Below are 12,424 nucleotides of genomic sequence, written 5' to 3'. Positions count from 1 at the left end.
ATAAAAAACGCAGACTCTAAACCTCTGGCATTATGCCCTGTGATGCCAGGGCCCTGCGCAGTCTGGGCCTTGTTGAGAGGGCTTCAAAATGGAGGCTCTGGCCTAGGATGGCAGGGGGTGGATTGGGCTCCAGGAGAGGTGTGGGTGGAGAAACAGACTGGAAGGGGCAGCGAGCAGGTGCAACCATGGAGGTCAGCCGGGCTGTTGGCCTCCTGGACAAGGTGCTGAGATTCTCCAAGCATCCTCAAGAGGGCGCCCAGGATCTAGAAAGCACTGTTGAGCCCTAACCTGAGCCCCACCTGGGAGGTGGCGGCAGCACCGTGGGCTCCCAGTGCCAGTCTCCCAGGCACATGGCGGTGGCGGGTCCGGCTCAGCTGGGAGGAGCGGCAGGGGCAGGCGCCGTTTACCGCCCACAGCCCTGCAGATGGCCGGGCGCTGCACCACCGTCAGAGGACGCTGGTGCGTCAGGGAGAACCACGTGTCCCTAGCAGTCCAGGAAGCTGCCCCGACGGTCTGCAGGAGGGTGTCCCCTCACAGCCGTGGAGCAGGCCCCCAAGACGGCTGATGCAGGATCCCCACTCCCCACAAGTCTCCTCACATGAGGGCTTTGCCCGTTTCTGTGAGCATCCCATCTGCTGCTGTAGCCCCTGAGCCCATCACACACCCTGCTGGAATCCCTGCATGTAGGCCTGTCCCCCAGCTTGGGGCTTCCAAAGAGAAAGGCAGGGAGAGTGGGCGATGGGAAGACTGCCGCCCTCAGAGCCAGACAAGAGGTGCCCCGCCTGGGGCCCTGTGCCTTAGGGTCCTGTTCTGCCTTCCTCTCTGGGTGAGGACGCTGAGGGTTGTGGCAATGTGTCCACCCGATCCCCTCATAGACCACGCCCTGGTCCTGGGCCCCTAACCCCATGTGCGGGTGTCTTTCCCAGGCATACCTCCTCCAGGGCAGCTGTACCTGCTTACGCTGCACGGCAGGGCAGTGGCAAATCCAGGGCAGCACTGGCCTGGGGCCCTGTCCACCCGCACTGCCCAGGAACGCTGAGGAGTCTGGGAATTGGAAACTTAAACCAAGCCTTTCAGGTCATAACACAGTTCTATTTGTCAGTACTGCAGCACAGAATAGATTTGAAGTTTGCTTTTTATAACTTTAAAAGTCTCGCTCCCTTCCTTCCTCCTTTTTCTTTTTTATAGTTTACTTATTTATTTTTGTCTCTCTGAAAGGCATAGTGACAGAGAGACATAGAGGAATCTATCTGCTGGCTCACTCCTTATCCACCTGAGACACAGGAAAGTTCTGGAAGTCCAGGAAGCCCCAGGCTGGCAAAGATGGAGGCTGAGGGGCAGGAAAGGACACCTGCCCTAAGTAAGACTTCAGCGAGAACTCTGGGGCCGGCAAGGGGTGGAAGGGGCGGACATGGTGGGGGGCACCCACACCCGGCCAGCGGGCTCAGATGGCAGCTTACGGAGTGCTGGGGCAGAGCCCCGGCACCCAGCCTGGAGCGCTCGGGTGCAGCTGGCCCTATGGCCACGGGGTGGAGCTCGAGAACCAGAGAAGCCTGAGCCCTGGCAACTGCGCTGGGGACCAGGAGGAAGGGTGCCACCTCACACTCGCAGGTCCCCTCCCCAACAGGACCTGGCCTCTGCCTGTACGCCCCAATGCCCCGTAGACAGCAGGCCTCAGGCACCCCAATCCTTGACGGCCTACTTCACTCCCCCACCCAACAGGAGTAGGGTACGTCCCGGATGACCGTTTAAACAGGACTTGGAGCAGGCCTCTTGGCTCCGTCGGCTGCGTGGGATGCCGCGTCTCATACTGGAATCCCACCTTCTCAGTGGATCCAGCTCGCTGCTAATACTCACCCTGGGAAACAGCAGAGGATGGCTCCAGCACTCGGGTTCCTGACGCTCGGGTGAGATATGCAGAGGGAGCTCCAGGCTCCTGGCTGGGGCCTGGCTCAGCCCTGGCTGTTGTGGGTATTGGGGGGGGGGGGTGAACCAGGGATGGGAGAGCTCTCTGTGTCTCTGTCGTTCTCTCTGTCCCTCTGCCTTCCAAATAATTAGTGCTCAATCCAAGTCCTGGTTATTCTGCTTCTGACCCAGGTTGCCACTAATGCACGCCCTGGAAGGCAACAGGTGATGGCTCACGCGCTTGGGAACCTACAACACATGTGGGAGGCCAGGATGGAGTTCTGACTCCTTGCTTCTGCCAGGCCCAGCATTTGGGGAGTGAAACAGTAGCTGGAAGATATTTCATCTCCGTTTCTTTGCCCTGCAAATAAAGTAAAAAAAATTAACTTCAAAAAATGCTTACAAGAGCTGGGACTGGGCCAGGCAGAAACCAGAGCTGGGAAATCAAACCAGGTGTCCTGTGGGAGCGGCAGGAACCCAGCTACTGGCGCCCTCACTGGCTACCTGCTAGGGTCTGCATTAGCGGGAAGCTGGCGGCAGGAGGGGGGCTGGGACATGGCGCTCTCTGAACGCTGGCCCCTGACATTCACCTCTGAGCCCAGCGCACAGTTGTCTCCACGATGCCGTAAGCAGCACTTGTGCGTAGGGAGATGGGGACGGCATCAAACCTGGAAAAGAGGGAGAAGAGGCCAGGCAATGGGTCAGGCCAGCCGCTTAAGCCAGGCGGGAGCTGGTTCCACGCCCTCCATGGAAGGATGATCTTTGATGGAATGAGCTGAGGGGGATAAGCACAGCCCAGCGTCACCACACTTCTGCCTGAGCTCAGCGTGACTGGTTTCTGCAGCCCAGAAATCACTGGGCGACTTCGAGGCAATCACAGGACCCTCGCTGGGAGAGACCCAGCCCCGTTCTGTTCATGCCCCTGATTCTGGCTCTTAACCGGACGAGGCCAGGTGAGGCCATACCCCTCCGGGCATATTGTTGGAAATTCTCTCCGTCCACTGCTTCCTCTCTGTCATTTGCGGTAAAGGGGCAACGATGAGGACCGAGGGCTGTCTCCTCGCCCTCTGAACACCTGCACCTGCACCTAGTACAGATCCTTCTGCCCCTCCCTCGGGATCACTCCGCAGCCGGAAGAACAAACAGGTGCCCAATGTGGACCTGAGAACACTAAGGGCTTTTGGTGTTTCCACATCCTCGGGTGCAAGGGAGGAGGAGTGATTTGGATCTCAGGGGGAGGGACATTAGCGGAACACTTGACACGCCCTTGACCTGTCCGGGACGTGGGTAACCCACACACCGTCCCGCCAACAGGCTGGAGAGCATCAACGCCAATTATGAAATTAGCCCATGGCCTCATGGCTTCCAGTCGCAAGGAGAACTGAGGGTCTGACCTCTTCTCCCTCCAAGGGAATTAACTCAGACACAGCTGACCTGAGCCCCACGGGCCAAGTGTCTTAAGAAGCCTTGAAGAAGACTTCCAATATTGAAAGGGAAGCACAACTAAATAACATCTTGTGTAAGGGTGTGTGAATACTGGGCTGTAATTTTTTAAACAGGCATTTAGCCTAGGGGTCACGATGCCTGCATCCCATATCACAGTGCCTGGGTTTGGGATCTCTGACTCCTGGCCCCAGCTTCCTGCTCACACACACCCGGGGAGGCAGCGGTGAGGCTCAGGGGCCTGGGTCCCAGCCACCTACATGGGAGACCTGGATGGTGTTCCCAGCCCCAGGTTGCAGCTTAGGGGGAGTGAACCAGACATAGGATCTCTCTGTCTCTCTCTGCCTCCAAAATAAACTTCAAAAAACTTTTTGAACTTAAACAGGGAAACAGCACATACATAGCTCAGGAGAACGGTGAACCCTGGAGGGGACCCAGGCACCCGGCTAGGGCAGGAGCCCAGAGATGCAGTTACTGGCATTGTCCTGGTTGTCAGAGTGCTTCATTCACAGGCATTTAAAAAAAAAGATTTACTTATTTATGAACGGTAGAGTTTCAGAGAGAGATACAGAGAAAAAGGTCTTCCATCCGCTGGTTCACTCTCCAAATGGCTGCAACCAAGAGCTTCATCTGGATCTGCCATGTGGGTACCGGGCCTAATCATTTGGGTCATCTTCCGATGCTTTCCCAGGCACATTAGCAGGGAGCTGGATCAGAAGCAGAGCAGCTGGGACTTGAACCTGCACCCATATGGGATGCTGGTGCCGCAGGCTGGGGCTTTAACCTGTTGTGCCACAACACCAGCCCCCACAGGCATTTATTTTAACATTATAGTTTACAGGGGTGGACAAGCTGCTGTGTGAGACTCTGGCATCCCATATCACAGCACCTGATTCAATCCCATACTCTCCACTTCCCATCCAGCTTCCTGCCACTGCGCATCCTGGGAGGCAGCAGAAGACGGCTCAGGAACTTTGTTCCTGCCACCCAGTGCTGGGGCCATTTGGAGAGTGAACCAGCAGATGGAGGATCTCTCTCTCTCTTTCTCTCTCTCTTCCCACCTTTCAAATAAAAATAAGTAAATAAAATTTATAAAGTATCCTGATCCTCTTAATGCATGAAAAGCACAGAAATGCATAAAGAAGAAAGAATCGCTCTCATCCCTGCCCTCAAAGACGGTGATAACCGCTGCCTCCGGTCGCCTCCTCCCGCCAAGGCCGTTGGTCCTTTCCCCTGCTGTGGTCACACTGATGTAAACTTTTTTTTTTTTTTTTTTGCCACATAAGTGCTCCCAGGCCCTATTAACTCCTTACAAACGTCACCTAAATTGTAGCAAAGCACTGCCCGTCAGCCATTACTAGAACTGAGTGTGTGGGGTGGCCAGGGATGAGCAGAGGCTTGGTTTCTGCCCAGGGTGCCGAGGGGTTGTGGGGAGGGCAGCAACGCCCTCTCCCTGGGGCCCTGGAACTTGAGGCCGCACTCCCTGCTCTCGTTCACTCATGGAGCACGGGGGCCTTTGGCACTGTGGAACTGTATCCCCGCGAGGAGCACGTGTTTATAGCAACCCTGGTGTGTTTGTTTGTTTTCCTCTTTAAGCATTTTATTTGAAAGGCAGATGGTGCTGGCGCTGTGGTGTAGAGGGTAAAACTGCCTGCGGCAGCGCCCACATCCCATATGGGCACCGGGTCTAGTCCTGACTGCTCTGCTTCTGATCCAGCTCCTTGCTAATGTGCCTGGGAAAGCAGCAGAAGATGGCCTGAGTGCTTGAGCCCCTGCACCCATGAGGTAGACCAAGATGGAGTTCAGGCTCCTGGCTTCGGTTTGATCCAGTCCTGGCCATTGTGGCCGTTTGGGGAGTGACTAGCAGGGGGATGATCCCCCTACTCTGTGTCCCTCTCTCTGTGTAACTGTACCTTTCAAATAAATAAACCTTTAAAATAATTTAAAAATTAAAACATGGAGGAGGGGCCGGCCCTGTGGTGTAGCAGGCAAGACTGCTGTCTGCAGCACCAGCATCCCATATGGGCGCCAGTTTAAGTCCTGGCTGCTCTGCTTCCTATCCAGCTCTCTGCTATGGCCTGGGAAAGCAGTGGAAGATGGCCAAGATCCTAGCTCCTTGTTGGGCATTGCCTAAAATCTCCATTACAATATGGCGCCTGGCAGATGTCCGAGGGGCGTGTCTGCAGCTGCTGCAGTTAAGCTACATAAGATCAGGCCACGGTCAGGGATTGGTCCGCTTTAGTTCCGGACACGTGGACAGCGCGTGATCCCTATACTTTGCTTAAGATGCCCCTGTGCGTGGTCCACCCATGCCTGCATGACCTTTTCGCTGATTGGCTCACCTACTGCGCATGTCTTTCGTAAGCTTTATAAGCCTGCACACTTCTTCAATAAAGCAGTTCCTGCTTCGACAGAACTCACGGGTGCTTGTGGTGTGTTCATGACCTGTCAACCTTACCTCTCCCGTTCGCCTTGTCGGGGAGTGCTTGTACTGCCCCTGCTGGTCAGGGGCCAGCCTCGGGCTTGAGATCCCGACAGCTCCTGGTTTCAGATTGGCTCAGCTCCAGCTATTGAGGCCAAATGGAGGGTGAACCAATGGATTGAGGATATATATATATATATATATATATATATATATATCTGTAACTCCACCTTTCAAATAAATAAATAAATCTAAAAAAAGGAGATATTTGCATTTGATTAGGAATATTTTTATGATTTATCTTTCAATTTAAGAAGCAAATTTTAGAGTAATGTAAATAATAGAATCTAAAATTCACTTTTTATCAGGAAAAGAAAAAAAACCACAAATGTTTGCATATATTGTAAGCACAAAGAATGCTATGGTGGGGCTGGCGCTGTGGCGTAGCAGGTAAAGCTGCAGCCTGCAGTGTTGGCATCCCATATGGGTGCCAGTTCAAGTCCTGGGTGCTCTACTTCTTACCCAGCTCTCTGCTATGTCCTGGGAAAGCATGGAAGATGGCCCAAGTCCTTGGGTCCTTGTACCTGCATAGGAGAACTGGAGGAAGCTCCTAGCTCCTGGCTTCGGATCGGCGCAGCTCCAGCTGTTGTGCCATTTGGGAGTGAACCAGCAGATGAAAGACCTCTCTCTCTCTCTCTGTCTTTCTCTCTCTCTCTCTCTCCCTCTCTGCCTCTCTGCCTCTCTGTAACTCTGCCTTTCAAATAAATCTTTTTTCTTTCTTTTTTTAAAGATTTATTTTATTTATTTGAAAGACAGGGTTACATAGAGAGCAAAGGAGAGGCAGAGAAAGAGAGAGGTCTTCCATCCACTGTTTCACTCCCCAGATGACCGCAATGGCTGGAGCTGCGCTGATCCAAAGCCAGGAGCCAGGAGCTTCTTCTGGGTCTCCCACATGGGTGCAGAGGCCCAAGGACTTGGGCCATCTTCTACTGCCTTCCCGGGCCATAGCAGAGAGCTGACCTGGAAGAGGGGCAACCGGGATAGAATCTGGCTCCCCAACCGGGACTAGAACCTGGTGTGCCGGCGCCGCAAGGCGGAGGATTAGCCTGTTGAGCCACAGCGCCAGCCTGGATATGTATTACTCTTATAATAAAAAATTCTATATGAAATCTTTGCAAATTGACAGTGTGATTCTAAATGATATTGGTATTCTAGATCCATGGAAAAATTTAAAAACTATTCAGACTAAGTACTTTCCCACCCGATATTAAAATGTTTTCTAAATGCATTAGGTTAAACGTCACCGACCTCCTAGTCATCAAATGGATTCTGAGAAACAACAGTGGGCGTGGAAGGCTACAGCACACGCAAGAATTTTGTCTGTGCCACAGAGAATCATAAACCCACAAGAAGAAAGGATAGGTTGGGGAGTGCAACTGCTGATAAACTGTTTGACCAAAAGCAAAGCCAGATTTTTACCGAACACTGCTGGTTAAAATACTGTAGGCCTTCTAAACACGGTCTTCCTTCTTCCTGCATCCCCCCCTCTCCTCTGCCGTCGTGGGGCGTGTACCTGACGCTTCCTCGCCATGTCGTCCCACAAGACCCTCAGAATCAAGAGATTCCTGGCCAAAAACAAAAACAAAACTGCCCCATTCCCCAGTGGACTCAGATGAAAACTGGTAATGAAGTCAGGTGTAACTCCAAGAGTAGACACTGGAGAAGAACCAAGCTGGGTCTCTAAGGAATTGCACTTGCATGGCTGGCACACATAGTTCTGCTGTCTCAGTGTCACTGTCTTTCTCACCACATCAAGCTGAAGATGCCACCGCCATCTGGACAGCTGGACATGTTGGATTAGGGCTGTGACCAGTGGGTTGGGTCAGTAATAAATACGTGAAAAAAATAAAATAATGTAAATATGGTAGTCTTAATATAGTAATATGAAACAAATTAAGGTTTATGCTTATATATTTGTTCTTGAAACAATTTAGACAAAAATTTGCTTATTTTTGTCATGAAAGTAATAAATTCTTTCTAAAGTTATTTATTTTAAAAAGAGAGAGAGAGATGCTGGCGCCGCGGCTCAATAGGCTAATCCTCCGCCTTGCGGCACCGGCACACCGGGTTCTAGTCCCGGTAGGGGCGCCAGATTCTGTCCCGGTTGCCCCTCTTCCAGGCCAGCTCTCTGCTGTGGCCAGGGAGTGCAGTGGAGGATGGCCCAAGTGCTTGGGCCCTGCACCCCATGGGAGACCAGGAGAAGCACCTGGCTCCTGCTTTCGGATCGGCGAGATGTGCCGGCCACAGCGGCCATTGGAGGGTGAACCAACGGCAAAGGAAGACCTTTCTCTCTGTCTCTCTCTCTCACTGTCCACTCTGCCTGTCAAAGAGAGAGAGAGAGAGAGAGACTGGCGGTGGGCTCCTAATCGCTAGCTCACTAAGCCGATCCACTCACTCAGGATTGAGCCAGGGCCAAGCCAGGGTGGGGGTTGGAGAGGGGGCAAAGCCCGGAGCTGGGAACTCCATCCAGGTCTCCTGCGTGAGTGACAAGAACCCGCTGACCTGAGCCATCACCACTGCCTCCCAGAGACTGAACCGGCAGGAAGCTGCAGTCAGCAAGGGGGTTTGGGAATGGAATGAACTCTGGAGCTCCCGGGGAGAAGCAAGTGGGGCCCCAGGAGACAGCGACTAGAGGCTGCCCTCCCTCAGCGATCCCATTCCCTGTGGTGGGCAGGCAGGGGTCCAGAGGAGCCTTGACATTGCTCCTATGCCTGATCCCCTTGCCCCACCCATCTCAGATCTGCAAGAAAACCAGGCTAAAGGGACCAGAAAGTCCTGGAAGGGCAGGGAGTCCCAGGCTGGCAAAGACGGAGGCTGAAGGGCAGGACCGGGTACCGGCTCCAGGCCTGACTTCCCTGCACGTTCTGGGACCGATCCCGGGCGGACGTGGCCCGGACACCTGGCAGCTGCTCCCTCCCTCTGTGAACAGATGCTCGCTGGGACTCACCCTTGCTGTGAGGCAAGTTGGCCCCTGAAGGGAGAGCGCAGCCGTGCGCGCACACAAGCGGGTTCCCTTCGCAGCTCCAGCACGGGGCGCTGCTGGGTCTGGGGCCGGCCCCCAGCCTGCACCCAACTTGCAGAAATCAGGCCACGGGCGCCCCACACCCTGGAGGCCTCCTCCACCCGGCCCAGCACCTCCGGGTTTCCTCCGCTGCTTCCCGAGGGAGGGGCAGGTGAAGCATCAGGACGTCACTGGCGGGGCAGGAGCTGGCGCAAGGGGCGCAGCGTCTGGAGCGGGTAGAGAGGCGGGGAGGGCCGGCAATGGAAAGCTCCTGGCTCCGTGGACTTTCATTTTTGTCACCACCATATTTTTGGGTCACCATCTCTCAGTACACTCTGAAGTGTGGTTCTCTTGTCATAGGCTCCGAAGGCTTGCTGAGCGGTCTTGCTGAGGTCATAGTGGGAGAACCCTCGTGGGTTGACGCTCCCCAATCTTGATAGAGAACCCCCTCCAGTGTCTGACCCCTGGGCTAGATGTCCTTGGCAGTCCCCCACGGGTTTCCTCGGCTGTCACGGCCTGCAGCCGGCAGCACCATGGACAGCGGAAGACGCCTCCCTGGAGTCTCCAGGCCTTGGGATTCCTGCTCATGCACTCACTGGGTCTCTGTCCTAGAACCTTTGTGACTTGAAACTTCCCGGGAACGTTTGAGAAAAGACTTCTGTAGTCACCAGGGCCCCCTGTCCTCTCCCGGTGCTGTTTTCCAAGAGGTCTTGACCCTCCTGTGATTCTCCCATAGCAGCATCAGTTCTCCTGGGGCCATGGGCTCTCTGACACATGGGAAGGGAGCAGTACTGTTGGGTGTTTGGAGCAGGTGTTGGTGCTTCCCCTCTCTGCTGAGTCTGCTCTTCTGTGGGGGTGGTGGGGGTGATGGGGGTGTAGGGGTGGTGCAGCAGTTAGGACCCTGTTGAAGGTGCACACCTCTCATATCATAGTGCCCTGGTTCAAGTCCTCACTCAGCTCCTGGTTCTAGTTTCCTGCTGATATGTACCCTGAGAGGCAGCAGGTGATGGCTCGAATGTTAGGTCCCTGCCCCCTATTTGGGAGACCCGGATTGAGTTCCGTATTCCTGGCTTCAGCCTGGCCCGGGCCTGGTCGTTGTGGACATTTGGGAAGTGAATCAGCAGATGAACGCTCTCACTCGCTCTGTGTGTGTGTGTGTGTGTGTCTGTCTATCTGTTTTTTCTCTGCTTTTCAAGTTTAAAAATGCAGCCTTGGGTTCAGTGTCTTTCCGATATTTGCAGGCAGGGCTGAGATTGGTGACCACATGAGCTGAGAGTGATCTGCCTCTGGAAGGCTGGGGCAGGAGAAGGGGGCAAGGGATTGGGAGAAGCCTTCAGACAGTGGCAAGAACAAGGATCTGCCGGCTTGCTGGAGTGGAAGTGGGGGAGACAGGTTGAGCAGGAATGAGAACGCTCCCTACCACACCTGTGTGGACTTTGGTGGCCCTGGGACAAGTCCCTTCCTGGGAGAAACCAAGCCCTCCCCGGTGAGGCAGAAACAGTCTCCCATGTGGTCAGATAAAGGAATCCCCCTCCCCCCAAAGAAGTCCTCCATGCTGACATCTGAGGGGTCTTGTCTTGGTGACTTTTAAAAAAAATTAATTTACTTATTTTTATTTGACAGGTAGAGTTATAGACAGTGAGAGAGAGAGAGACAGGTCTTCCTTCCGTTGGTTCACTCCCCAAATAGCCACTACTGCCGGCACTGCACCGACCGAAGCCAGGAGCCAGGTGCTTCCTCTTGGTCTCCCAAGTGGTTGCAGGGGCCCAAGCACTTGGGCCATCCTCCACTGCCCTCCCGGGCCACAGCAGAGAGCTGGACTGGAAGAGGAGCAACTGGGACTAGAACCCAGTGCCCATATGGGATGCCGGCGCCGCAGGCGGAGGATTAACCTAGTGAGCCACGGCGCCGGCCCCTTCTTGGTGACTTTTGAGACTGGCTTTCTCCCATGCCCCATGACGTCCTCAGATCCAGCCAGGTTGCTGGGGGTAGCAACAGCCATGCCTTTGTACTGCAGAGTAGTACTCCGTGGCACGGATGAGTCAGTCTGTTTACCCACTCAGTCGCTGAAGGACAGTTGGGCTTTCCCAGTTTGGAGCTATTATAACTAAAGCTACTATGAACATTTGTGTACAGCCTTTTGTGTGAGCGTTAAGTGTTCATTTCTCTGCGGTAAATGCTCAGGAGTGAGAGTGCTGGAGCATATGGCAAGTGCATGCTGAATCTTATAAAAAAAAAAAAAACTGTTCTCCAGTTGGGGCTTTCTTAAATTTCTTTTCTTTTTTGTTAATGTGTTCGTTTCCACTCGGAGATTCCAGGGAGCGCGGTCCTTGATAAGATGATCAGGAAGGCTCATTCTCTGGAGTGGGGTCCACAGCGTAGAGGTGACAACGCCCAGGGCACTGTGCATTCCTGTTCCAGGGTTTCCGAGTCATTTGCTTCCATCATCATAGTAGAACAAAATCATCACCCGCAGTATAATTTCATTTACATATATCAGATACCATATAGACCTTTCAAAGTTTTTAATAAACAATAGAAGTGAGCCCCAAGCCCATAACCTGTTACCCCCACATCGAGTTACTGAATTTCTTTGAACTTCACTTTCCTGTTCTGTAACCTGGGGAATAATATTTCCCTGGGAGTGAATTACAAAGACTAGGAAAAAAAAAACACAAGAGTGGGCATTTGGCTGAGTGGTTAAGACGCTGCTCAGGATGCCAGCATCCGAATCCGAGTGCCTGTATTTCAGTCCCAGCTCTGCCTTCTGGTTCGGCTTCCTCTAACGTGCACCCCAGGAGGCACAGGATGGCTCCAGTGGCTGGGACCCTGCTCCCCGACACGTGGGAGACCAAGATCCAGTTCTTGGTTCTTGGCTTCAGCCTGGCCCAGCCCTGGCTGTTGTGGGGATTTGGGTGGTAAGCCAGCATATAAGATCTCTCTCTCTCTCTCTCTCTCTCTCTCTCTCTCTGTGTGTCTTTCTCTCTCTCTCTCTCTGCCTTTCAAAATTGAATAAATAAATAGTTAAAAAAGAAAGATAGAGAAGCAATGTAAAAACCTGAGATACTGTAGGTGCCATATAGACCATGTTAGTCAATCCAGGTGTATGACACGGGACCACGGAGCACTGAGGGGGCAGACTGAGCTGACCTGTGTGGCCGCTTGCCGGGCACTGCCCTGAGTGGGGCTCCACCCTAGCGGTTCTCAGGGGGCTGTCAACTCTGCCCTCCAGTCTGAAGCAGGACTCTGCCAGGCACTTTCCCACAGCACCCTCGTGGGCATCACTTAGAAGAAGGCAAAGGGAGGCGAGAGGCCCTGGGGAGGGACTCAGGCGCCTGACTTTTCTGATGCCTGCAAGCGCCTCCACAGTGAACACTTGCGCCCATTCCACAGATGGGCAAAGCAGAACTCAGGACCGCTGGCTCCCAGGCTGTGGAGCTTCCCATGTCCCGGGGGTTTTATCTGTTTGCATTGTTAGCTGCCCCGCATCCTGGCCAGAATGTAAGCCTTGGGTGGGAGGACTCTGTCACACCTACGGCCACAAACGGTGCTGTCCCAGCTGTGACCCTAAATGAGGGACTCTTACAGAGAAC

The 12,424-nt window shown here is 53.8% G+C and overlaps 1 pseudogene; it reads left to right on the top strand.

Moving 5' to 3' along the window:
* The first annotated feature begins 7,359 nt into the window (after positions 1-7,359).
* Positions 7,360-7,514, top strand: LOC133747233 (large ribosomal subunit protein eL39-like; annotated as a pseudogene).
* Positions 7,515-12,424: the final 4,910 nt, after the last annotated feature.

Source organism: Lepus europaeus, chromosome 18 (assembly GCF_033115175.1).
Source record: "Lepus europaeus isolate LE1 chromosome 18, mLepTim1.pri, whole genome shotgun sequence".
Taxonomy (NCBI): domain Eukaryota; kingdom Metazoa; phylum Chordata; class Mammalia; order Lagomorpha; family Leporidae; genus Lepus; species Lepus europaeus.
The sequence above is the reverse complement of the archived record's forward strand: the minus strand, read 5'-3'. Positions and strand labels throughout refer to the sequence as shown.